This window comes from Pholcus phalangioides, unplaced genomic scaffold, assembly GCF_987345545.1.
Source record: "Pholcus phalangioides strain wild (caught in Gottingen) unplaced genomic scaffold, Ppha-v1.0 ptg000011l_1, whole genome shotgun sequence".
NCBI classification, from domain to species: Eukaryota; Metazoa; Arthropoda; class Arachnida; order Araneae; family Pholcidae; genus Pholcus; species Pholcus phalangioides.
Genome location: NW_028301604.1, coordinates 58,987,803 through 59,015,581, shown reverse-complemented (window position 1 = coordinate 59,015,581; position 27,779 = coordinate 58,987,803). Strand labels below are relative to the sequence as shown.

Here is a 27,779-nt window from a genome sequence, read left to right as displayed (position 1 = left end):
CGCTAAATTTCTTGAGTATCATAATTGGGGGAGAAGAACGTGCCATAAAGAGTTTTCTTCATTCGAAAAATGCTCAAAATGTGGCACATCAGAAAAAATATTTTATAATAAAAGAGAAAGTGTATTTCACCAAGCCTCCAAGCTCTAAGTCATCGATAATAAGCCTATGTAATTGATATTTTTTTTATAACTAAAAACGGTGGTTTTCAGCCGTTAAAGATCAAACAAATGTTATGTAGAAAAAAAAAAGGGTTGATCTAAGAAAAAAAAACAAAAATTCGGAGAAAAACTATCTTTTCTATAAAAGACGTGATTTCGGCCTTCTTTTAAAAATAGAAACAAATAGAAATTTCCAAAAAATGTAAGAAACGAAACGTAAAAAAAGGCAAATGAATCATAAAACGAAGTTTAAAAACATCGTTAGAGCAATTTGGACACATACGTATTTGTTGTGAAATCCACTATAATAGCCATATGATAAAAATTTATCCTCTCTCGCACTATCTCAGGTCATCACACATCATCCTTAAACAAAGTGTTAATGAAATAAGTTAGGGTACTACTGCCATATACAATTAAAAGTTCATCGTGCACTAGGCACAAGTTACGGATAATGTACGAATTCTTCGTGAGTGACGGAATTATTGCGACTCTAAAGAAATCAGTAATGGATTTCAGAACCCATACCGGTCTTAACAGCATCTTTAAAACCGATTAAAAAAATTTTCGCTTTGCTGCTTGGTCTTTTTTTATATTGATAAGTAGATTATAATTTTTATTATTTTTTTGGTTTTCTCATGGTTTTATCACCTATATGCGACCGATAGTGCAGAAATCCTTATGCCAGTTAGAGCAAGTTTTTCAAGTTCATTCAGCTAACTTTTGTACAACACCGTACTGGTAAATATAAATAAAAATTTCTCCGATGAGGCACCCATGAGGGAACCCACGGCAACCGTTTTCAAGGAGCGCAAAAAAGCTCTTTAACCAGGAGACGTTGTTAGAATGAGCGAGCGTATGAAGAGTAAGTATTGTTTTTCATTGCCTTACCACAATTTCATTTTAGAATAACATCTGAATGATATTCACACACACACAAAGTGATCAAACTGATCACATGACATCACACTTTTATGCTTCTTGAAAACGACACCCGTGAATGCTGAAACAATCGTCGAACATAACTTTATTGTTATTTGCTTTAGTGCTACGTTGTTTTTTCCCCTGCATTTCTAACCTCGGAAAAACTAATTCTGCAACTTTTGTACAGGGTATTTGAAAGAGAATCATCCGATTTAAAAAAATCATAACTTTTCAGCTTTTAATCCGTTTTGATCGAATAATATATAGGTACAAAGAGGGAAATCTCGAGTTTCACGCAGATGCTGACAGGTAGCACTAACGCTTTTTCTTCGGCCGCCACTTCAGTATTTGTCAAGATTGGCTTTTCCCACAGTTAGAAACAGATTCGGATGACTTCATTTACCAGCAGGAGGGGGCGCCACCACACTGGAGCTTGAACGTTCGAGAATTTTTGAACAACCTCATTTCTAAACGATGGATCGGTCGTACGGGACCTAACGATTCAATTAAACATCACTGGCCTCCAAGATCGCCTGACCTCGCAGTGTGTGATTTCTTCTTGTGGGATTTTATAAAAGACTACGTTTACGTGCCTCCCCTTCCAGCTACATTAGCCGAACTGAAGATACGCATAACAGCAGCCATGGAAACAGTGGATGCAAGCATGCTCGCAAAAGTTTGGGACGAATTTGACTAACGTATAGACATATGCCATGCATCACAAGGTGGACATATTGAGCACCTTTAATGCACCTTTAATTTGGTTTGTAAAAAACCTTTATAATTAGCTATGTAATATAAATTAATCTTAAATGTCTACGTTCAATATTTTTCATAATATATGCATTTAAAATCAGGTGATTTTTTTTTAAACACCCTTTACATTAAACTTTTTTCAGAATATTTGCTGTTTCAGTTATTTCAAACCCATTTCTTTTGATGTGACTCTCAGAATCACTTTCCATAATTTTTATATTTCGTTTTAGCCAGTGACGTTGGAACCAAAAGGTTACTGTTTATATCTCGCAGAATTGCACTATCCCAGTATTAATTCTGAAATCAGAAATTTTTTGTTTTTGTTACTTAAACTTCGTATGCTGCTGAAGTTGAGCACCCGCACTAGCGCTTAGAAATTGTGAGCTCTTTATACTCAGCACATTATCAGCCAATCAAAATCAGGCTACTGTGACGTCGTAGAAACATCACCGTATGTGTGTAAAGTGTACCTCCTGCTGCTATATATACGTTTGATAACTTATCGCCAAGCACAGCGTCTATTAACGATTTCGCTTTTATTTTGTCACGACGTCTCGTTGCTCACACGATAATATTACAGTGACATATAATTTAATAATACTATAATATAATGATCATAATAATAATGATAAATTACTTTATATAATAATAATGATAAATTACTTTATATAATAATAATGATAAATTACTTTATATAATAATAATGATAAATTACTTTATATAATAATAATGATAAATTACTTTATATAATAATAATGATAAATTACTTTATATAATAATAATGATAAATTACTTTATATAATAATAATGATATTGACATGCAATAAATACAGCGGCCTGCCGCAACGCAAGTTCTAGGTTTCGTTTCCTAATGAATCTATTTTCATTATGAACCAATAACAAAGGAATGGGTCGGCACCCTATGAATCAATAAATGATAGCAGGGCCCAGCTTCTCTGAGCGCTCGCTTCGCGAGCCGTTATTATTGTCAACTTGATGCAACTGAACCCCATTTGGATTAAATCAGAAAAAAATGAAAGCATTTTTTAGTGATTCAATAAACGGTAACTTATTATATGGGGGCGGCCCCCATTCCCCTGTCTCGTCACGTTCGCTGTTTGGGAACACCCCCCCCCCCCCATTCCCCTGAATCTGACAATTGGTGTGAATTATTATATAATAAATCACATTTATATACAATGTGCAACGGTTAAAAGAAATTAAATGAAATAAGAGATTAAATTTTTGAAACGAAGATGGACTCTACCAATCGTGGTTGCCGAACTAGAGTAGAATTTAGTATATCCATTATTAAATGTCGCCAGGAAATATGGTGGCGCCAAATGGATCAAAAGTTCCGGTAGCCTCGCGGTCCACTGTGACGTTTCTATGACGTCACAGTTGCTTGACTCTGATTGGCTGGTAATGTGCAATAGTATAAAGAGCTCACAATTTCTAAGCGATACTGAGCACCCACAGATCTAAAGCACTTCCGATCAAAAAGGTTTATAGAATATATATTCCGAGGCTTCCGATGCTTCTGATTCATTCTAATAGGTTTATGTTTGGAAGAAAATTGCGGTTGCGATTAGATGACAGCAAACATCAGTAAAAAATATTTTCCATTCCATATTTCTCATCAAATTGGTAACCGATTCACGGCATTTTCCGACTAGTACTGTATGTGAAGAGTAGATATTCGTTTGAGTAATGTTGTCACAAGACCATAGTAGCATATTGACCAAGTCGTTGATGGTTCTATTGGGTTCCAGTTTCCGCTAGAGTACCCAAATGTGTTACTATTATTTACGGGTAGATGGTATATACGTGTAGACACGAGTCCGACGAAAGAAAGAAAGCATAGATACACACACAATCTGTTCTTTTTTTCCGCTTCCCGTACTTGTGTAATACTATCAGACCATTTATAAGATATTGAATAAGGTTGTGAAGTTTCATTGAAATTTCAATGTCAGAAATTGTTTTTTAAGACACCATATACATTTACAGACTATTTCAATAAAATATACAATTAAAAATTTTAATTTCAATAGGCAATTGAAAAATGCCCAGGCGTACCGAAAGGACATTATCGTAATCTTAAACAAGATATTTTTTCTTTCAAACTCGTACTTGACATGTTATCTCACTTCAATACTGGTTAAACTTTACTGTCATAAAATGGAACGAAGTTATGTCTAACTTCCTTATATAAACATTAAATTAATTTATTATTTTATTTATTATTTTTTATTTATTATTATTTTTTATTTATTATTATTTTTTATTTATTATTATTTTTTATTTATTATTATTTTTTATTTATTATTTTTTTTAATTTATTATTTATCAAATTAATTATCATAAAATTAAATTAGCGACTACATCAAACGAATTTGACAAAGAGAAGTAGTTGATTAAAGTGAAATGTATAAATTATGCAAATTAAAACCTGGTACATGAGAAAGATGCATGATGTGATTTAAACTTTTTAATTAGGAATAACGGTAATTTATAATTATTAAGACAATTTTTTAATTTCCTGTTTTCAGCAGGGTGAAAAAGTGAAAATTTGATTTTGTGTGTATGCATTCAACTTTTTTCTTCATATGAAAGATTTTCATTTGAATAAGATTAAAAAATATATTTTCATTAGTTTATTGGGGCGCGGTAGCCCGGTCGATAAGATGCTCGCCTAAAGTACCGAAGGATGTTTAGAGGTGTCGCGAGTTCGATACCCAGTTCGTCCTTGTCAGAAACAAGGACGTTTCCTGACACAGGGGTACAACAAAAAACGGCGACTTGACCGCAGCAAAAATTGCTACCGCAGGGAGTCCCCCATCGAGGCGTTAGCGCACCAACCTCTCGATGAGTATAAAAAAACAAGCCTGCCGTTCGGAATCGGCAATAAATTGTAGGTCCCGGTCTAATTAGCCCTCGTGTGCAGAAAATGACCGTGGTGCGACAAAAATGATCAAATGATCATTAGTTTATTAGCAGTCGGTGAAAACTCTTCTGGGACCATTGTCATTGTTTGTGAATTGAAAAAAAAGATAAATGAAAATACATATTTTACAATCTTTAGAAAGATCAGATATCCACTATTTAAATCATAAGTATCAATTTATAAACGCATGTAATATCTTGGTACTTCTCTCTACATATCCTCTTCAACCCTGAAACAAAACCGGCTATTAAAAAAAAAATTTTTTTGATTCATTTGTGTTTATTGTATGTCAAAAGGCTCCTTAAAAAACAAAGTTACATTTATTGTGGCGATATCTTTATATTTATTGTGGCCATTTGAGTTAGGTACACTTGAGTATCTTTCAAGTCATAACTTGAAAAAAAAAATCATTGAAAACTATTTAAATCCAATTCAAAATCATTAAACCTGGTGGTAAATATATGTGCACTTCTAGAACGAAGAGGTTATAAAAATTAAAAATTACCAACAAAAATACACAAGATGAGTGAAAAATTTAAAAAAAATTTCCGTAAACTTCTTTACTAAACTTTAAGTCAATTTATGTCAATACTCAATAAAAATTATACCGCATACTTGGATCAAAAGAAACAATCGGTAGAAAAAAAATTGATTAGCTAAAAAGAAAGGTTAGACTCTAGTATCACTTGTTTATTAATCTTTTACGAGACAATTCATTTGGTTGGGATATTAAATCCGTAGCTTATTTTACTCGTGTAATCCGTTTGGTAATGGGTAATGAAATTTACGGTTAAGATGAGCTTCGGGCTAAAGTCTCTTCCAGTACAATATTCGGAGTAGGAAATTTATAGATGAATCATGTATACGTATACAGTGAAAACGTTGTGTGTGTGTGTGTGTGTGTGTGTGTGTGTGTGTGTGTGTGTGTGTGTGTGTGTGTGTGTGTGTGTGTGAGGTTTTGTTCTTCATTTTATAAATCTTTGAGTGAGTAGATGAAGTAGATGGATCATCACATATTAGCAATGTGATGATTAAATTAATGGTAGGAAATAAAGTGTGCTAACTCGATGAATAAATTGCTAATTGTTCGAAGGCTGTATACATGTGTACTTCACTGATATCACAGACAAAAAATTAATTCATTAAAAAACTGTGATGCAAAAATATAATTGAAAAACATAACATGAAATATACAGTAACACATATTTTATATCAATTTGTTTTTATTCTTTGAGTCTGTCACGCCACTATGTGGTATTAACTTTGTCGCATTGATTAACATAAAACTTGAGCTCATCTTTATAGTGATACCAAACTAACGTCTGACGTTCAATACAGCTTTTTTTAGAAAAGTATTTAGGTTAAACTGATCATCACTTGAACCTAATGTGTTGATAAAAATACATTTATTAAGTGTATTTTTTGTAGCGATTGGTACACTAAAGTATATATATGTGAATCGTTTTTTCTCTACCAACAATAATCCTAAAAATGCATTTCCTATTCGGCAGCATATTTTTATCACAAAAAATGTTCTTAATTTACGAATTTCATCAGCGTTGTCAAAGTAATGAGATACTGTTGTTCATTCAATACTAGTAATGTATAAAAAATATCAACCCTGCTCCTCGTCCTCTTCGCTCTAGAAGTTTTTAACTTGTTCTTATTTTAACTGTTTTAAATGGTTTTTAATGATTATTTTTTTCAAGTTAAGATTTGAGGTACGCGTAAGAGTACCTAGCTCAAATGGTCCTAGTAAAGATATCAACCCAAATTGATTAATGAATGAATTCCTTTTTTTTTCTTTTTAAAGGGCATTTTGACACACAATAAACACAAATAAATCAAAAACCATTTTTTAATGGTCAGTTTTGGTCAGGTTTGAAGAGGTTACCACTAACGCTTCTTATACAATTCTTACTTACACATAACTGTGGATACTTTAGTATCCACATTTTAATAATAAAACCTACCCTTTTAATATTTTGACATAAAAAAATACATGCAATATATATGAATACGGCATTAGATATTTGTTTTTGAATCTAATTTACAAAGTTTAAATAGTTTCTTATATAATCCTCAGATTTTTCAAGTTTCATATTCAAAACTTGACTTGAAATTAAATATTGTGGAGTTGATTAAATATTTTATAAAAAGGATGAAAAATTTTCTGAAAACAATATAAAAAAATGTTCACTCACCAAAAATTCAAGTTTTTTCTCAGAGAATGACAAAAATTACTTGTCACACTGCACATTTGATTTCATTTGCTTGCAGAAAAAGAAGTGTTTATTTTTTAGAAATTAGTTTTTTTATATATTTTCATTTAACCTACAAAGAGAGAGAATTTTGTTGACATGTGGATGTAGGACCTGATGCGAGTGGTTTTATGGGTGCGCAGGACAAGAAAATCGTCCGTCCACTTCTTTGCTGCTGATGCTTCGCTTTGGCTGAGAAACTACCAACGAAAACGAAGTGATGTTCGCACACACACAAACGCGCTTCTTCTCTTTTCTCCCTCCACCGAAAAGAGTGATACTGCTGACATCTGGCAGAAAAACTTGGGGTTGTCCACAAAGAAAAAAACTTAGAAAAATAGCCTTCTTGCCTATGAACCCTTTGAAGGGCAGTGCTTTCACTGCGAAACCACCTGTTTGAAAACATTTTCCTCAGCCCGGTGGTGGTTTATGGGTGGGTAGTCGAGTTGGAAAAATATGTTTTCTAACATTAAAATAGCAATAAAACTAGAGATGGATGATATATATTTTTTTTTTTGCTCGGCTGAGATAAATGAAATCGATAGGCTATCTGGATATTATGCCGAGGTGAACTTCAGGAAATAGTGCAAGGATCTCTTGCATACCGAGCTAGTACACTGATCATTATACCACAAAGAGACGATCTTTTTTTCCTTAAGACACGCAAAGTAGCGTCACTTGCTGAGTAGCGACATCCATCGCTACTGCCGCTACCTGGAGGCCATTATCTGAAGTTAAAGAGAGGCTGCAATGTCTCTCTAAGCAAGTCACGCTGCTGTGTAATTGTTATAAGCGCCAACTGAAGCGGGCCGATTTTTTGGGGTCGCCAACTGAAAGGGGACGATTTTTTGGGGTCGCCAACTGAGAGGAGGGGGCGATTTTTATCACCAAAATATTATTCGCTTACACTTGAAAAATGTCCAGAATCGGCCCTGATGGTCAGTGTGCTTGTCCGATAGGCAAGAGATCTTAGATTCGATTCCCGGTGGAGAGAATGACACTTTTTTTCTGAAGTTCACCTCCGCGTAGTATCCCCAGAGAGGCTATTGATTTCATTCAATAAAGCTATTAGATGGCAGCACAAAATAGTTTTTTTTATTGACTTATATGTGAACAAACTTAGCTACTAGAAGATGAAAAGTTTTCATTTTTCTCATTTCATCTCAAAAAATTTGATCAAAAATGCCTAGACAAAACTTATAAATTTTTTAGCTCATACTCTCTCGTTTTCTGAAATCATAAAACGAAGAAAAATTACTGATAATTTCTATACAGCATACTCTCTCTAATCTGGCTCATATCAGACCAGGGTGTGCTGGATTACGGGAAGTAAGTTGAAAAGGTCCATTTGAATAATACAGTAAAACCTCCGTTTTGCAGGCACAGGTGCGACAAAAAAAATTCGTCCGTAAAAAAATGATGGCCGTTAATCAGGGGTTTGAAATGTATACTTTTATTATACAAGGGGAAATTATTATTTGGCCAAAAAGAGGGGTGACAGCATCTGAGGGGTGTCCGCCAAGATAGGAGTTTACAGTATAAACTTCTGTGCCCGGACATGCAGTAACCTTTTTCCTCTTCTATACTCAAAGAAAACACCCCAAAAACGCTGGATTCCTGGACGGGCCGGACTATCGAGAGTCTACTGTGTTTTGTTTTCCCAAGTTTTTAAGTGGATTCATGAGTAAATCGCCCACTTAGAGTTAAGAAGTGTGACATTTTCTTGTTGCTAGGGTGTAATATGATATGCTTACAAGTAAGGAGACTTAATTATGTGTTTTTGGGGAGGTTGGCGTCCTTGTCCTTTTCTGAAGAAAAAGACAAAAGGTAAAATCCAGGTACCAGTAAAGTGTACATCACAAAGGTATGCCTTTTATAGTATCAAAGAGAAGCTCTACTGAACAATTACAATGTGCAGTACTTGTAAAATGCCAATGTGTTCTTATCAGAAGAATGTCATATGTTTTTAGAAATTTCATGTTTGCAAAAGTAAGTTAGAAGAAATAAGTAATATGAATGAATTTCGTATATAAATTCTTATTGAATAATTCTAGATAACTTTTTGTAGATTTTATTTCGCACGTTTTTCTATGTTTAGTATTGGTTAATACAAAATCGTGCAAGTACTAGATTTGTCATTGAATTTTTAAATAACCTAAAAAATTTCCAAAATTTTCATTTTTTTATTCATATTAATTATGTTAATCAGGACCTTGAAATACATGGGGAAATTATTATTTGGCCGTATAATAAGGGAGACCGCATCTGAGGGGTGTCCATTAAGAGGGGTTTTACTGTAATTATCCATCATTTCACTTGTCCTGATTAACGGTCACCAATCTTTTACGCATGAATATTTTCGTCCCGCCGGTGTCCGTAAAAGAGAGGTTCACTGTATCACTATATTTATCCAAGATATAAAACTAACATCTTGACAATTCATAAATATCATGTTCTATAGGGGCAGTGGTTTCGCCCCACTAAATCACCGCCCACCTCCCTTCTCAAGGATGAAAAAAAAATCTCACCATATTCCACATTCATAAAGGCCCAGACATTTCATTTATCAAGTAATTTCATTAAATACTGTAGAAAATAAAAAGCGCCCCTCAAAGGTTAAAAACTTTCTACTATTCGCTAATAAGTCCTCTCCCCGTTACTTTTCCTAATTTATATCAATGACCTTCCTCAATCCCTCAACTGCACCACTAGACTTTTTGCTGATGACTGTGTAATTTACCGTATCATTCACCATCAATCTGATCAAGAACTTCTCCAACATAACCTGGCTTCCATCGCCGACTGGTGTTCCCTATGGCAAATGCCAATGAATATCTCAAAAACGGTTCACATGAAAGTTACCCGTAAACTTCTTCCTCTTGAATACTCCTACTCCATCAATCATTTACCGTTATCCCAAGTTTCACATATCAAATACCTTGGTGTCATTATTTCAGCCGACCTACGTTGGAACAAACACATCGACTACATTTACCAGAAGTGTCTTAACAAACTTTTCTTCCTCCGCCGCAATCTTAAACACTCTACTCGGGATATCAGACTTCTCTGTTACCAAACTTACATATCCCCCGTCCTCTCCTACGCCGCTGAAATCTGGGACCCTTACACCTCCAGTAATACAGACAAACTTGAATCAATTCAAAATAAATCCGCCCGATTTGTTCACGACTGCTGGTCATCTTTCATTTCTGTGTCCGAACTTAAAAATGAACTTCATCTCCTCCCTCTCTCTACTCTTCGTCTCATTTCTCGATTAACATTGCTTTATAAAATTTTCCATGGTCAGTTCAACATAGATACTTCTGGTATCTTAGCCAAACCATCCTACATCTCTAGAAGACTCGACCATTCCCTTAAAATAAAACCTATTTTTGCTTCCACTGACTGCTTTAAATACAGCTTCTTTCCTCATACCATTGGTGAATGGAACAAATTCCCAAGCTCTATTGTTGAATCTCCCTCTATCACTAGTTTTTTATCCAACATCAAACAATATCTTTGTCATTCTCAATCGCATCCTCTTGTATAGGCCCAAGGGCCAACAATATTGTATAAATAAATAAATAAATAAGTTATACGTGTCACTCACTCTCCCAATAATTCGCAAATTAAAAATGAATACATTAAAATTTTTTCCTCCGTGATGACGACGTTATTAAATTCATATATTGTTATGTATATTTGTAGCGTAAAAAATATTAAGAGTGGGGAGTATTCCAGGCTAAAAATCTACAAGAAGTTTCAAACTTTAACTTCTGCAGTTGAAGTGACTTTGATTCGTTTCCTTTTAACGTTTTGATACATTTCTCAATTGAAAGCTAACTGTTGCTTCCCCCGTTTCCAATGAATTCAATAAGATTTATAAAAGTTTTGCGAGATGCTTTTTTTTTCTCCTTTCGCTCTCAAATTCTAATTTCTCTCTTCCGAATATTAAACCGGAACTCAAACATTTTCATCATCTGATGTCGTGGAAGGAATCAAATGAATCATCTCTTCATGTTTCCAAGAACTATTCCTTCCTTTCTTATTCCTATTCTCATTCCTATTCCTAAAATCGATGGAAATATGTGTGTTCCGATAACACTTAGTCTCATTTCATTTGGACACCATTTCTTATTTTATTACTTTGTTATAGTAACACGTACCAATGTTCGAGTTGAAAATGTCCATCAGTATTGACTATTGGATATATACGTATTGGAAAATGTTATCGGCCATAACTGTTTTTATTTGATATTTCAATGATTGCTATCTTTCAGAGACGTGAAAAAATTAAGATGCTTTAATAACGAAAATGTATTGAAAAGTATTACACTGAAATTTTTCTCACTTCGTTTTTACCAATTTTTCATTAACTTTAACATATTAAATTTCAGGGTGGGATTTGAAGAAATTAACAAAAAAACCAAATGAAGGAAAAGTATTTTTTCCTCTCTTTCAATAAATTTATTCAAAATTAAAATTTGAAAGTCAAAGTCATAAAAAGTCAATATTTAGACAACGATACTTTTGATCAACAATATTTTGTGAGTATATATTTATGAAAACATGTTTTTGAGGAGGATAATGTTTTTTACTTTAACAGAGTTAAAAGCTGTTTAATGTAAAGATTCAAAATTCACTTTCATTTTGAAAGTATTTGCTCTTAAAATTCTTAGAAGAATCTCAGGACTGACTCAGTGTGGTGGGAGGAAAAGAATTTGACTTTTGGCAGGTTCATCTATTCCTTCATGTTCGGTTTTGATATTCATGTCTCGCTTCTTCTAGAAAACGCGTTAGGTCTCTTATGACGGAGTCACGTGAGCGATTCTGCACGTTGCCGAGTTTTTTAGAGTGCTGTTTGGAATATCTATTACATTTTGACTTGAATGAAAAGCCATATATTTCTTAATTTTGTTCAGCATATTCGTTTTTTCTTTAAATTTTTCTCTGGGTCACTATTAAAAAATATCTCGTCCTTTTCCAACGGCCAATATAGATCGGCAATGCATCGGCATATAACCAATACATTAATAGGAGCTGCTGATGTGTTCACGTCTGCAGTGTATTGTTTCTTATCTTCTCTGTCCTATCTTGAGAGATAAACGTGTACGTACAATGCTTTAATAAAAAAAGAATTATTGATTCCTAGTTTGTTTAGGATTCCAGAAAGAATCAATTAATCATACGCACATAAATTCTATGATATAAAGCATAGTTCCCCAAACTTTTTGTCTGTTTTCTAGCCTAGCAGAGATGCATGCATCAGCAGTCATGAAACTCCAGTATTTGGGAACATTCTAGAATTTTGGTATGCTTGTTTGTGAGATGATATAGGGTGTCCGGAAAATTACCACAACTTTGAAAGCGATTAATGATAATTATCCACAAATTTTGCCAATAGATGGGCTGCCGTCTAACTTAAAGTAAAGATCACTTATGAAATTCCCATGCGTCTTATTTTTTTAATGAAGCAAAAACCATAATCGGATTCATATTTAGTAACTGGAAAAATATTTTTCTGCATTTTTTCTTTTCCTTTTTTTCGACATAAAATTTGACATCGCTACCTTAAACAGAATGCAGCGTTTTGAGAAAAAAATATAGAAAGATATATTCATAAATAGTTAATACAGTCGAACTTCGATTTATTAAATTGGAAGAAACCGACAATTTTATTAGTTAAATCTAGGAAATCGTTAAATCGAAGTGAAATTGACCAGGAGCATAAACGTACTTGAAACGGCAAATTTTAAAACCTACTTACTTTAGGGTTGCTGTTAAACTTATTTCTCATTAGAATATATAAACTTAAGAATAAAGTAAGGATGCGCATGAAAAAATTGCTTAATAGAAGTTTTTTTCGTACGTCCAACATTTTTAAAAATTTAAATCGAAATCGTCATTTTTTTACCTAACGAAAGTGTTTTCTCTCAAGATGACCACCCATTCTTTGCTTATCAAAACAGAGCACAAACTTGAAGTAACTTCAATTCTTTCCTGAAATCTAAATATGCGGTGCACAATGTTTTATGGTATTGGTGTACAACAATTAGCCACCGAAACCACAGACGGATTAAGGTCGGTTAAGGCCAAGGTTGCAGAAGAAAATGTTAAGCACCTTAAATTAGAAAAATACTTGATGTTGGGGTTTGCGGAGCTCTTCAGAAGTAGGTGCCTAGAGCGCGCACTAGGTGTGCAAGCAGTTAAATCCGCCTCTGACCGAAACCTTCTGACGCACACTCTAAATGGCTTTATTGTCTTCTTTACTCAAAAAAGGGAACATAGATTCCCACTCTCATTTTTTTTTTTTGAATGAAAAACTGGAGGTCCAATCCTGGGATATCATATCTTCGGATTTTGGGTGACGAGAAATAAGAAAAAAATTACGCAGAGTTCGGAAAAAATTTGTTATATCGAGTGTTTTTATTCGTTAAATAGAGGTTCAGCCTTTATTTTTGTTAGAATTTCGGAAAAAATCGTTAAATCGAGAAATTCGTTGAATCGGAGTTCGTTATATTGGGGTCAACTATACCCACAAGGATGCTTTCTTCAACTTCATTTCTATCAGATCATTTCTTAAGTCAGCCACCTCGTTGGGCAATTTGCCTGTTGTGGCGTCGTATTTGTATTTGTATTTGTATATCACAGTTCCTCTCTATTTGACATTCTATTCCAGTATAATTCATTCAAAAGGAGATCTCAAGAAAATGTCATTTCGAGTAAATAAAAGCATCGAGGAAATGTGATTAGTGAATAAAATATATTGTATATACATATGTACGGAGTTTTTAGTTGAATTATCTGCTTAGAAATCGTTTGAACTTTAAACTGGAAATGTCTTTGTTTGAAATTAGTCTTTCGGCTAACTCCCAACCCAATTGGTTAAGGCAAATCGTAAAATTCCCTAGTGGGCTTCCTTTGTAAGCATCAAACACCTATTATACTGATCCTGAGGTAAGTGCTTTTCGTATATTTCCCAAGATCTGACTATTGAGGAAGGAAATAAAAAGGAAAAGACGTGAAATAAGAATGTGGGTGAATTTTAAACTTTTCTGTTCGAATTAATTTCACCATTCAATAAAGGGTAATTTATTGCGTGAAGAAATTCCTTTTGGGAAGAAATGAAATAAATATAAAATCGTGTTGTTTTATATTTTATTTTCTTCTTATTTTTTCAAGTTCATCAAAAACCATACTATCATAAATATTTCAGGACAATTATAGATTGTATGCCAAAATGAAATTTTTAGATTGCATGTCAGTCTCAGAAAACATTTGTGATGTGAAAGAATCGACCAATTTATACGAAATTTGAATATCTTGTCAACAAAATGCTGTTGTGTGCAACTGCAGTACGCAAAATTGTAGCGATGTAATCGGTTGCGTCATTGGATAGCGCTCAACATTAATTCTTTAATCACAGAGATTTCCCCATTACAAATACCTGGGTGTGATAATTTCTGCCGACCCCTTCGTTGGAACCACCACACAGACTATATATTTCAAAAATGACTTCAAAAACTTTTTTTCCTTCGTCGTAAACTAAAATATTCCACCCTCCACCTCCGACATCTATGCTTCCAAACTTATATCCTTCCTGTCCTTTCCTATGCCTGCGAAATTTGGTATCCCCATACACAAAGCAATATAGATAAGTTGAAATCTATCCAAAATAAATCTACCCACTTTATTTTAAACTCTGCTAGTGTTCCTCTGTTTCCATCACACAACTCAAACGCCAACTTAATATCCTTCCGCTTACCTCCCGTAGATATATCGCTCGCCGATCCCTACTTTTCAAAATTATTCACGGCAATTTTAACATTGACACTACTCACACCCTAATCAAATCTTTACATTTTTCCAATAGATTCAATCACTCCCAAAAATTGAAACCTTTTCTTACATCCACAGATTTCTTCAATTTTAGTTTTTTTCCCCCGTACAATCATTCGTTGGAACAACCTCCCATCAAATTCTGTAGACTGTACTTCAATCTCGTATTTTGTATGTAGCCCTATGAGCTACTTACCCCAACCCGGCGAATGTGATTCGCTATACAGGGGTTCCCCGGAGGGAACATTTATTTTCTCAATTTAAATAAAACTATATATGTTAAAATATATATACATTCTATCCCCGGGAGAACCATTGGCCCCCGAGGTTAACAATTCACCTTACAAAACAACTTACATTGCATTACAGTTAAAATAACAAAACAAAAGATCACTACTACTATTACAGCTTATATTGTACCTCGGGCAGCGCCATTAACATCACGCGAGCAGGAATTTGATGTTCCCGAGGTTATTACATTAAGACGTCATTATTGCTTTAATAAATATACATTAGTATACATGCGTTTTATCAGTCTCCCAAATGTTGAATATATGATAAATTCATATTATCTAACATCGAGTGGAACATACTGACGCAAACCAGTTCGAAATAATATAAATTTATTCAAATAATATGACATGAATAAATAAAATTCCTATAATAAACATGAATATATTCAAGTATTAAAATGAAAATGAACAAAATATTAACATGTTATTTGTCACTACATCAATTCCCTATGTCAAATCCCATCACCTTATATAGGCCTTGGCCAAACAGTATTATATAAATAAATAAATAACTGCAAGAACAATTGCTTCACTTTCTATTAAGCTGATTAACACAACATCATTGACACAGAAGGGAAAATCTCTATATGATGTATTGCTATTTGAGGTAATTACACTTCATAGAGAAGATGTTATATTATATTATATTATATTATATTATATTATATTATATTATATTATATTATATTATATTATATTATATTATATTATATTATATTATATTATATTATATTATATTATATTATATTATATTATATTATATTATATTATATTATATTATATTATATTATATTATATTATATTATATTATATTATATTATCATACTTGTGATACTTTAGAAAGTACAATAATTGCCTAAAAAACGTGTTTCTCTTTCATTTCCGCTCCTCACAGTGTATACAGTGAAACCCTGATATAACGGATCATGAAAAATTGCCGTTGCAAAGCAGGTGCTGCGCAGAGAGATTACCGTTATATCGAGAGCAAGCATTATCATCAGTTGCCACCAAATTTGTGCTGTTTTTGGTACCTGTTCGGAATTGGCGTTGTTAGTATCATCATAAAATGCATTCACAAATATTTATTCGCAACGAAAAATTGATTAGTTAATTAATAAAATTCACTTTGTTGTTCCACACCAGTTGAAAGTGATTTACTGCACAGCAATTTTGTGTATTACACAGAAAGTAACTTCATGGCAATTTCATCTACACTTTCGGAAGGTGGATAGTACAAACACCCTCGAAAGAACAAAAACTGGTGAGAAATATAAAAATATACTGAGAAGGTGATTTTGAGCGAAATATAAGAAAATATCATTGTAGCGGTTTAAAAATCTATTTAAAAAATATCATTGTAGAGGGGTTTATCGTAGCAAATGATATATCGTTATATTGAGAGGAGTTTAACATTAGACTATAGGCAATTCCGAGCAAAATATCGTTGTAGAGTTATCGCTAAAATAGAGTATCGTTGTGGCGGGGTTTTACAATATTTTGGGTACCGTTCATAAAAACTGACTCATAGCTTTTCAAATAATCACTAATTTTGTGACTTTTCTCTAATTTATAAAAGCCATTGTATATTTTATCTGCTCATACACCATCAGACACCTAAGAAATTTCCATTTCGACGTATAATTTTCATTTTCGAAGCTGAAACAAACACAAGGTCCTTAACAACTCACCTTGCAATTTCGAAAGGTTATAATCAAGACTGTTTTTTCCGTGATTTAAATTTCTTTCGATCTGTTGGTTCATTATAAGTGTTATTCTGTAGCAAAGTGAATTGGCCGGAAATCATCTTGCAACATTTACATTGCAGCAGTCAGAAATTCTGCTGCATCAAACCAAAACTTGTGCGTGCTGACTTTTTCCTATGTATAGTATACAGGGTGTCCTGTAAGTGCTGATTCGGCGTTTAGCTCACAAACCGTTCGTCGCAGATGTATGATCCCATTTGACAAATGCTCAAAATATGTTCAAAAATTATCCTGTACCAGTCTGGAGAGTGGAAATACAGTGTGTGACAAAATTAAAAAAAATCTAAATTTTTATACCAGTTCTTTAACTTCTAATTACGAAATTGTTCTTGTTTTTTCCCGGCGCAACAAAAAAATTCTATGTTTCCTAGTGCAATATTCACTGAGATATTCGAATTCAAAAGCAGAGAAAAGTTGGGAAAGAACAGCGAAAACTAAAGCGCAACGCTTCTTTTTCCCCATTTATGCTGTTCTTTTCAAAAATTTCTCCGATTTTTGAACTCAAATATCTCAGCGAATATTTCACTTGAAAACATCGGGTTTTTTTGGCCTTAGGAGAGACAGGGCAACTTTATAATTGGAAGTTGGAAGACAGGGGGCCGTATAAGAATTTTGATTTTTTTTTATTTTGTGACACACTGTGTTACCCCTTTCAAAACTGGTGCAGGGTGATTATTGATCACATTTTGAGCATTTTTTAAATTGAAATCATGCCTCTATGACGAACGGTTGATGAAATGGGATAAAGTCCGCATCAGCACTTACAGGACACCCTGTATACTCTTACCAATTGTATAAATATTTGTTCTGCCCCATCAGGTTTCGGACAAGATTATCAAATTTATTCTTTTTCTTCAATGTTTCTAAATTTTGTGCATCAATTCATATAAAGCAATTGTTTTGTTTGAAAAGAAACAAGTGGCTGGTTTAAGCTGAATGGTAATGATGCAATCTGAGTTTGTGACGTTGATAAAGCGTTGAACTTATTTTTCCAGGAATGAAAAACAAAATATTGTTCACACTGAAAATAGAAATCGAGAGAGTAGGAATTCCCCCTGTTATATCTTTATTTGTATTGAATCCCATTTATTTTTTACTGAATTTTCTTTCCTTCTCTTTCTCTTGATTATCTCTTTCCTTAAATGTGTATCACTTCGAAATGCATTTCTATTGTCTGATTTAAAATTGAACATTTATTTCGGTGTGGTACTTTATTCGTTTTTTATTTTATTTTACAATGTTCTAATGCACTTTGATGCAGTTTAAATAGTAAGAAAAGAAAAAATCTAAACTGATCATGTAATACTTTCCAAAAATATTTACTTGTCTCCGGTTGAATTGGAGATAAATAAAGGAAAAAGTAAATAAATGTTATAGTCAGTAAATGACGCGTAAATGAATCGCACACAAGTGAGATTTTATATCTTGAACTTGAAGAATGTAATAAATTATTAACTTTTTTTCCGTAATCATGACTTTGAAGAAGATTCCCAACTTATTTATCGCCATACCTATAATAGCAAATTTTGTACAAATTTATACAGTAATAAATGAATTTACGATGAAGTTTGGAATCCCACAGAAATACGTCAAACCGACTCAAATGAAAAACTTTGGTCTTAAAAAAATAAAAAAATTTAATAAGAGTGAAAAAAAACTTTTAAAATGAAAAATATATATATATTTGAAAATACTCACGCACAATCAAACTTGGATCTCCTAAGAATTCCGATTTTGGGAAGAAGGAAGGATACACATCTGGTGCAGTAATGTGCTTTTCCGTCTCAATAACTTTCCGAAAAGTTTTGCATAATTTTTCAGGAATATATATCAGAAATATAACTTCAAGTTTTTTTCAAATTAATATTTTTTCACACTTTCGAATTCTTCCCACATTAAAATTTCTTTCGTGGCTGCATATTTGTTTCTATCGCATATAAACATTCTAAAGATTTAAAAGTAAACTTGAAATTAATTAATTGAAAACAATGAGAATAATACCGGTATTTTTTTATGCACGGAATATTTGATTGTTTTCGTTTCATTGATCAATTAGTGAGACTATTGATGTAAAATAATAGTTTTCATTGCAACAGAATTCAGTAGTCATATGTTTAGTTATGATAATTAATTTTTGTCAAGTTAGGAAACTCCAAATATTTATTTCCTCCTCAAATAGTAAACAATGAGATAAACGTTTTACTTAACACTTGGATTATAATTAAATATTATATATATATATATGTGTGTCACGGGAGAACTGATACATCTCGATAAGTTAGATACATTCATTAGTTGCATTGCTCCACTGTTAATTACTCATTCTTTCAGAAGTTTCTTTTATGAAATCGATGTTTTTTGTTAAAATATTTGAAAGTAAAAATCACGTGCTCACGAAGCTGGTTTGTTTAAATGTTCATCTTGCAAAATAAAAATTTCAAAACTCTGATTTGAAAGATATTTTTATTTGCGAATTCAAACGGGGTCATTCTTCATCAGTTGCTGCTGGTAGCATCAGCAAGGTGTCTGAAGAGAATACTGCCACCTATAGAATCATGCGGCAATGATTTACGCTGACTTTGAATAAAGATAATCGATGAAAAACGTGACATGAGTTTGCAGCAGAGGTACGTGTCCACTATAAGACATTTTTTCAGGTTTTGGATCTGCTGGATAAGGTGGGGAAAAGCCGGTCACTTGAGTTTCTTATGAATTTACAACTACCAATTTGACATTTTCCCTAGACAGGAATGAATAGTGAACTCTACTACATCGCTTGTTCGAATTATTATCTGTCACAAAAAGTGGGTCCTGTAGGATAATTGAAAATGATCTACTTATGAAAAATATAAATTTTTATGGAAAAAGTTGTTGCCTGCAATTTAGTGCTCTTCTAAAAATCCGATTCAATCCTGTCATGAAGTCACATCTTGTAGTTTATTTTCCACGGACGAAATTCCATAGTGCTTCTGTTAACATAGTCATAGAATATTCCTGATATTCCATGAATCCAGGGCAGCTCAGCAGGACGAAAAGGTCACCTTATCAAAACAGTGTTTCAATAACGGCTTAAAATGGAATGATGAATGTAATATAAAATCAGCTTGAGTTTGTTACCTCCAGTCGTAGTTGCTATTCGTTGTGAGACAGGATCTCACCAAGTGTGAAGAACTTGAAATTTGCCTTGCGTTTAAAGCTATTAATATTCTCGCTAGCCACCTGGCATGAGATCTGCATTCGTAATGAACATCGGCCGCACACGAAGATTTCTGCGAAAATTTAATGTTTTCCTTCACAGCAAAGGAATCGTAATGTTCCGGAAACTGCATTCACAAACCATGCCTAATTTACGCATAAGCAGTACACACTGATTTCAGTTATGATTTTAGATTATTTTGCAAAGCAATCGCCTTTCGATTCATGATTACACCTGAATTAACCGTTCAGTGAGCCATTGCAATCGTAAGTACCCAAAGTACCCATTGGTTGAGAGGTTGAAATGAAATTGCGTTTTTCAAAAGAAGTGATGCATAAAACATGTGATTTATAATCTCAGATGCATGTCCGGAGAACAAAAAATAATAATTTTCAACATCAGAGAACATTCAACTTTTTGTTATGCATCATTTTGAGGAAGATCATACTTGGAAATAAAAGCATATGGGAAATTTGGGCTTATCTATAGTGAATTTGTATAAAGAAGCAGAGAAGCGACCATCGAAGTCTTTCATTTCTAAAAATTAATCATCCGGAAATCTCTTACAATATACAGAATGGTAACTATCAACCGCTCAATAATTATACGTATGATTCCTTGTGAAAAACTAATACAGAAAAGTGTTTTCCGTTTTGGGATCAGAGGAATATTTAATGAGTTATAACGTTTTGAGTTTTTCTGATGTGTCATTTTTGTCAGTTATGTGTCAAATAACCAACGAAAGTAAAATTCTTCCTCAACAGAGGTTTGCAGACTTTTTGAAAATGAACGGAAATGTTCAATCTCGTTAGAAGTCAAAATCAGTTATTTTATTGCACGATTGGCGCTTTCTCCTCTTCGTATAGAGTTATGTTAACCTTGTTATTACGTGTTACATTCACCCCACCACATTTTGCAAATTTATCACCAGATTTGTAAAACGTTAGCCAAATGAGACTTATTGGAAAAATTGTTTTCCGAAAATCAACAATTTTTTGTCAAAATGTGGTAATTTGTTCTCCTTTACTATCAAGTCAAATTTTTTGAGGGAAGGTACATTACAGTGCGTAGTGTTTACTGCGTGATCGTTTTTTTTACGCTGTCGTTTTAATCAGATTACGTGTTGATCAGGGCAATGTTTTTTGAGTGTTTTTAAATTTCATCGAAACTGTTACGCGTGAAAATCTTCAATGAAGAATATAAAAATGGTAGCTGATGTGGCTGGTGGAAACGGCCAAATAATAACGGCATTCAATCAGATACTTTTAATCAAATTAATTATTTTATGAATCGACATATTCGAAATAATTAGTGTGGTCTCGGATTTTTTCTATTGATCGAGTTACATTTTCATACCAATTTCTACATGTCGCAATAAATATTTTTCATTTCAGTCGCATCGTTTGCGTCATAAAGTAAAAAAAAAAATTTGCTTGTATAAACTTTTTAGATTTCGTTTGAATTATCGTATTTGCCGGATTATTAGATGGACATACAGGGTGATTCTAAATTCATGGAACAAACTTTAAGAGATGATTTAAGACCACTAAAAACAAACATTTCTGGTCATAGAATGTGCGGTAAAATCGCAATAGCAAAGATTGTAAGGGGTATTTTTAGAGAGTGCAACAACAGCACTTCACCAAAAGCAAATATCATATTTTTTCTGATGAATTTACTGCGATAAATATGCTATTAACCATTCGAGGGTGCAATATCACCTTCGGATTGGATTGGAGTGTGTTTTTAATTAGTGCTAGGACCATCAAGGTTATGCCGCGCCAAACAATTGCTGCAATAAGTGTAATCAACCATTATAGGGTGCAGGGTATTTTAATACCTTCTTATGGTGCAACCTGGGTAACGCAAATTCTACCACAAAGTCATTATACCGCTTAATCATTGTCTGGCGCAGCATAACCTTGATGATTCTTGCACCAATAAAAAACAAACTCCAATCTAATCTGAAGGTGCATATGCATCCTCGAATGGTTGATAGCACATATCACAGCAAATCCGTCGAAAAAATATGATACATATTTGTTTTTCGGTAAAGTGCTGTTGTGCACTCTGTAAAAATACCCTCTACCATCTTTGCTATTGCGATTCGATCGCACATTTTATGATCAAAAATGCTTGTTCAGGTGTCTTACATCACCGCTTAAAGTTTGTCCCTGAATTTAGAACCACCTTGTATAAGATGCTCAGTGCACTCTTTCAAACGTTTAATACCGATTTCTTAGTAGAACAGCAAGACAGACTCCGTCCATGCAGATCAACGTCTTAGTACAGACATAACGGATTTTTCAATTAGCGGCTAACAATCATTTCGTTTTAATTTTCTTCAATTCGTGATTACAGTATTTAACAGGCGAATGCAGAATATTCAAATTACTACAAGAGCTGTTAATCTCATTACACGTGAAAAGTTATACATAAAATTTACAGAAATCGGTAACGGCAAAGTTTCAAGTGTAAATTAGCATAGAGCCTAGATTGGGAAAATTCAATCACATTGACCGTCAATCATGTAACAGTCAAGGCTTGTTTTAAGGAACGCTTCTATTTATGAGGCAGATGATAAGAACAATTACACGCGATAATGGTAAGAACTCATTTAACTCTGAATAAGAGACACCTCTATTTGAATAACAAATAAGGTGTCCCTTATTCAGAGGTTTTACTGTATACCTGCCAGCTCGCTATAGTAAAAATGAAGCTGCTGTACGGTTGTGGGGGGGGGGGGGGGGTAAAATGATTTCCTGAACATAGTAAAGGTCCTGGTTCAATCCCCACAAGCGGTACAGAGATGGACGGCTTGAGTTTGTTTTTTGCAGTTTTTCAACTTCGAGCAGCAAATGTGGGCCAGTCTCCCATTTAAAAGATAGTCTCCACAAAGATCATGTGGACTCACAACACGATTATTAAAAAACGCAAAAATCCAGGCTTCTTCCTCTTTAACTTCCTATTTAAAGGGTAGGTGGCAGCACATTTTGATCGCTGGTGTATAACTTGAACACTCATAAATACGTACTGTATATATATAGGAACACACACACACATTTTTATATACGTATACACAAGGTGTATAGCTAACACCTGACACCGGAAAACACAGGCGAACCGTTGATCCTAGAGAGGAATACTTACAATTAGAAAAAAGATTCAAACAACGTGTGGATCTCAGATACATCATTCATATTGAGGGTGTTGTACTGTTACTAAAATAAAAAAATTAACTTTTTATACGGACACCCTGTGCTCAAAAACCCAATTAAAAAGTTGTTGCCCTGTCTTTTCCGAGGCCAACGAAAAAAAGTTTCACGTTTCTGAATACACGCAATATTCGCTGAAATATTGCACTTGGAAACGTGGAAGTTTTTTTTTAAAATTATTTTAATTTTATTTTAATAACTTTACGACCACTTGCAATATAAATGACTTATCTTAGGTCCACATCTAGGGTCCACACGTTATTTGGATACTTTTACTATTGGAAGTACTGTATGCCGCTAGGATCAACTATTCGCTAGCAATTTGCAATACCAGGTCAGTTTTAGTATGCATCTTGTATACCTTTTATGTCAGCTGGTTGATTTTTTATTTGTTTTTGAAATGTGTCATAAACTTTTCTTCCACCCTGTATTTTCGTAGTTTTGAAAGAAAAGAAGGAAGACTTAATAAAACGACTTGTTCGGTTTCACGCTGTTTTCGATTTGTCTTTACTGATTCATATGCTATCGGTTGGCTAAAATTAAGGTGTGTTCAAAAATGTGCCTTTACTCATTAACACAGAAAGTTTCTTATCCTCACATTAGTAATACATTTATCGTGAGAAGCTGAACGAAAAGAATCGTTTCCATACGCTTCCTTTGATTCCTACTTTGCGCAATAATATGAAAGCACCTGGATAAAAAATTGAAATAAGCTTTCGAGCAACAGATGCTTCAAAAATTTACTGTTAATTTCAGTAGATAGGTAAAAGTTTGTGTCACAGTTCGAACCATGTTGATTAGTACAGTTCCAGTAACAAATGTTCAAAGTTATGTTTCCAGAATCGCTAGAGTCATGCTTTGAAGTAAAATTTGAAGTTGCCCCGATTCCTTACCCTTAACGAATTCTAAACTAGGTTGAATAATTTTTTTTATTTCGTGAGGCTTTTTATTTTCATTATAATTTCTGATTCTAAACTGGCTGAACGAATAAAAATCATATGATATTTAGTTATTCAGAGACACGTGTATTCGCTGGAAAGCTGTACTTCTGTACTTTTTAAAGGTGTTAGTTTCTATTATCATGACGCTGTTTTCATAAATATTGCAACTCTAACGATTTGAGTTCTGAGATCTTGTTTCTCGAATTCTTCAGCCAATATAACCATAAACATATTCAGCCGTGCTTTCGAACATCCCCTAACAAATTCAAAATAAATGAGTTTTGCGGTTTTTTTTAAAATTGTGAAAACGCTTTACTTGCATGAAAAAGAATTTAAGAATTGTGTAATTTTGTTATTTTTTATAATTGAGCCGCAACAGTATTTTTTGTTGTTGTAGACATTCAATATACGCCTATGACATTCAATATTTTTTTCAAAATTTTATTTTTATATTTTTATCAAAAATTCACAGCATTTATTTTTCACCATGCGAAAAATTATTGAATTTTTATAAATCAAGGCGTTACTTGCTCTAATATTTCTCGGAAACAGGTGGAATAAAAATAAACTCATTAACTTTTTTTCTCATCTCAGAAGTCATTTTCCAATAACAAATACGATTTATTCCTTAATTATATAAGTATTCTCTTACTTAATCTTTCAAAGAAGGTTTGAAAAAGGTGTGTGAGAATCGTCGGATTTTTAATGATTTGATTTTATATTCTTGAAAGTAAAATTGTGTAATATCTCCCATTATCACTTGCGTTTCTATTTTCGTTAAAAAAAATTTTATGTATTTCAGTCATTTATTTTGATTACGACCAAAATTTTTCAACTTTCTATACCATTCGGTTGTTTTTCTCCCAAAGTACAATAGTACAAAAAAAATAATAAAAAATAGTTATATTTATATTTACTTTACTCCATAAAGTAAAATAGTAAAAAAATAAATAAAACCAAAAAAGATGGCTCCCGTCCTACAGATACGTTTATAATATAAATAATTGCCAAATATTTTCAATTTCAAACAAAGTGAATCAATTTGCTAAAAATCGAATAAAGAAGAAGCCACTTTGCTAATTTTACTTTGTAAACGATACCGAAGATGCTTTCTTTTTAGTAAAAAACAATGATTACCGAAAAGAAGTATGCAAAATTGATAGAAAAAGAAAGAAATGTGTAATATATCAAAATATTTGAAACATTTTCCTTACATTTGAAACGGCATCGAATATAAATATTACAGTTTAAATCTTTAATATTGTATATCAATGTTTTCGTACGCTGCGATGCCAACGAAAATATTTTGTCTCAAGCCTTGATCACATTCAATGACATTTTTCTTTTGTTTTCCAGTATACAAAAGGTGTCTGCAACGTTGAATGTTTTGATATGAATAAAAACATTTTGCTGTATTTTATTAGAAAATCTCACTAAGATAACATATGTGAAAATGTATAAATGATGGAGTAGGTTGATACATTTTGTTCAATAATTTTTTTTTCGTCGTCTCTAACAGTTCAAATACATATTCTTCTCGATAATTCAACTCGTTTTAGTTTTCTTAAAAGTATTTTTTTCATAAACAAAGTTATGAATTATTGAGCAATTATTTGGTCGCGAAAGTCAAATTCTTCCCACCTTAGGGCAAGTTGATACAAATCATGAATGAAGCGTTAGTAAAATGTAGCGTAGCTTAATAATTATAGCAGACGAAAAAAATAACAAGAACATAATTTTATTTTTCCTCATAAAAATAACATCACCAATCGTTTATGGGCATCTTTATTTAGCCGCCTCGTTGGACATTTTGTCTGTTCTGGTATTTGTACTTGTTTTTGATTCAGAGAAAAATTTTATCAAAAGATTATAGAAGAAAATGAGATTCGCTTATTATTAATAATAATTGTTCAAGTGAATCACATATTATGCTTATTTTGACGGTGCACTTTATTACCAGTAATATGCATCAAATTGTCGGACATGGAAACCTCATTGGCTAGTGCCAGCTCATAAATGGTTCCAGATCATATCGACCTCACCAACTCATCTATATAACCTTGTCACCATCAATACCGTTTTAATTAAAATAATGTAGATATAATATAATGCAAGAAACTTGGGACAACTGAGTTTTCTCAAAGACTTTGTCACAAAGAAATATTTGCTGAGAACTAATTCAGGCCTTGAAAATTATTTTCATATATCGAAACAAGATATTTTCGCAAGAAAATATTGTCTTGATCATATACACGGTCATTCGATTATCGCTGATAATGAGTATGTCCCCTCCCCCTACTGACGTAGATCTGCGTATTTGCATACGAATCCTGCTATATCAATTTACTCCAATCTGCACTACATGATTCATAAATGATATAAATGCGTTTATACAGTGTTTCTCTCTTATTGCTGTTCAATAGATAATTGGCTAATAACTAATTGGCAACCTAAACCATTAGTCTTAGAGGAATCTCCTAATTGCAAAAGCTGTTTAAAATATTGTCACCAATCATCCTAGAAGCCATATAAGTAAAAATAGTGTTTCTTAAAAGTCCCAAAATAAAATGTTTATACTGTCCGGCCATCTAAACTACACTGCTCAAAACAATTAGGGGAGCACATGGTTTTAACAAAATTACGCAAAGATGTATACCGATAAGTAACATAAAATGAATCATCCATAATTTAAAGCCTAGCAGGAAACGGAAGAAGAAAACTTCATATGCAAATCAAAGTTCATGACGTCAAAAACCAGAAAAAGGAGATAAGGGCAGAAATCGGGATGTTGCAGAAACGTCTGTTTTACTGCCGTAACTATGAAATTCGATTTCGCAGTATTTTTTTTTGAGACAAGGTGATTTGAGGATGTCTCAACAACGTGATTTACCGGAATAATCCATGGCATGACGTGTTATAGGCAGACTGGAATCCGGGCAAACACGACGTAGTGTCGCGGACGCTGTTGGAGTCGCCAGAAGTGTTGTTGCAAGGCTGTGGAATCGATTCCAAGAAACAGGAAATGTTAGACGTCGACCAGGGCAAGGTCGGCCACGCGCCACTACAGCAACTGATGACCGGTATGTACGGTTAACAGCCCGTCGAAACAGAACAGAGAATGCTTCGCAGCTGCAAAGACGGTTGCTCTTGGCAACAGGACGAACGGTGTCCAGCCAAACAGTACGTAATCGGCTTCATGAGGGAGGGCTCTATGCACGTAGACCAATGGTCTGCATTCCGTTGACCCCACGCCACCGTGCGGCCCGAAGAAGATGGACTGCTGAACATCGAGATTGGGAGCAACATGATTGGAGCCAAGTGCTGTTTACAGACGAGTCCCGATTCAGTCTGGAGTGTGACACCCGACGTGTTCTGGTATGGAGGGACAGGGGCACTCGAAATAACCCCGCATTCGTTCGTGAAAGGTCACAATACAGACGAGCTGGTTGGATGGTATGGGGTGGAATCAGCATAGGCGGACGTAC

The 27,779-nt window shown here is 33.5% G+C and overlaps 1 protein-coding gene across 1 annotated transcript in view; it reads right to left on the bottom strand.

Moving 5' to 3' along the window:
* The window catches only part of LOC149080634 (tachykinin-like peptides receptor 86C), a 169,930-nt gene extending 162,582 nt beyond the window's left edge, over positions 1-7,348 (bottom strand). The window contains exon 1 of the mRNA XM_089239788.1: positions 6,991-7,348. The gene's annotated coding sequence lies outside the window, so the exon portion shown is untranslated. The remainder of the gene's footprint in view (positions 1-6,990) is intronic.
* Between the last annotated feature and the right edge of the window lie 20,431 nt (positions 7,349-27,779).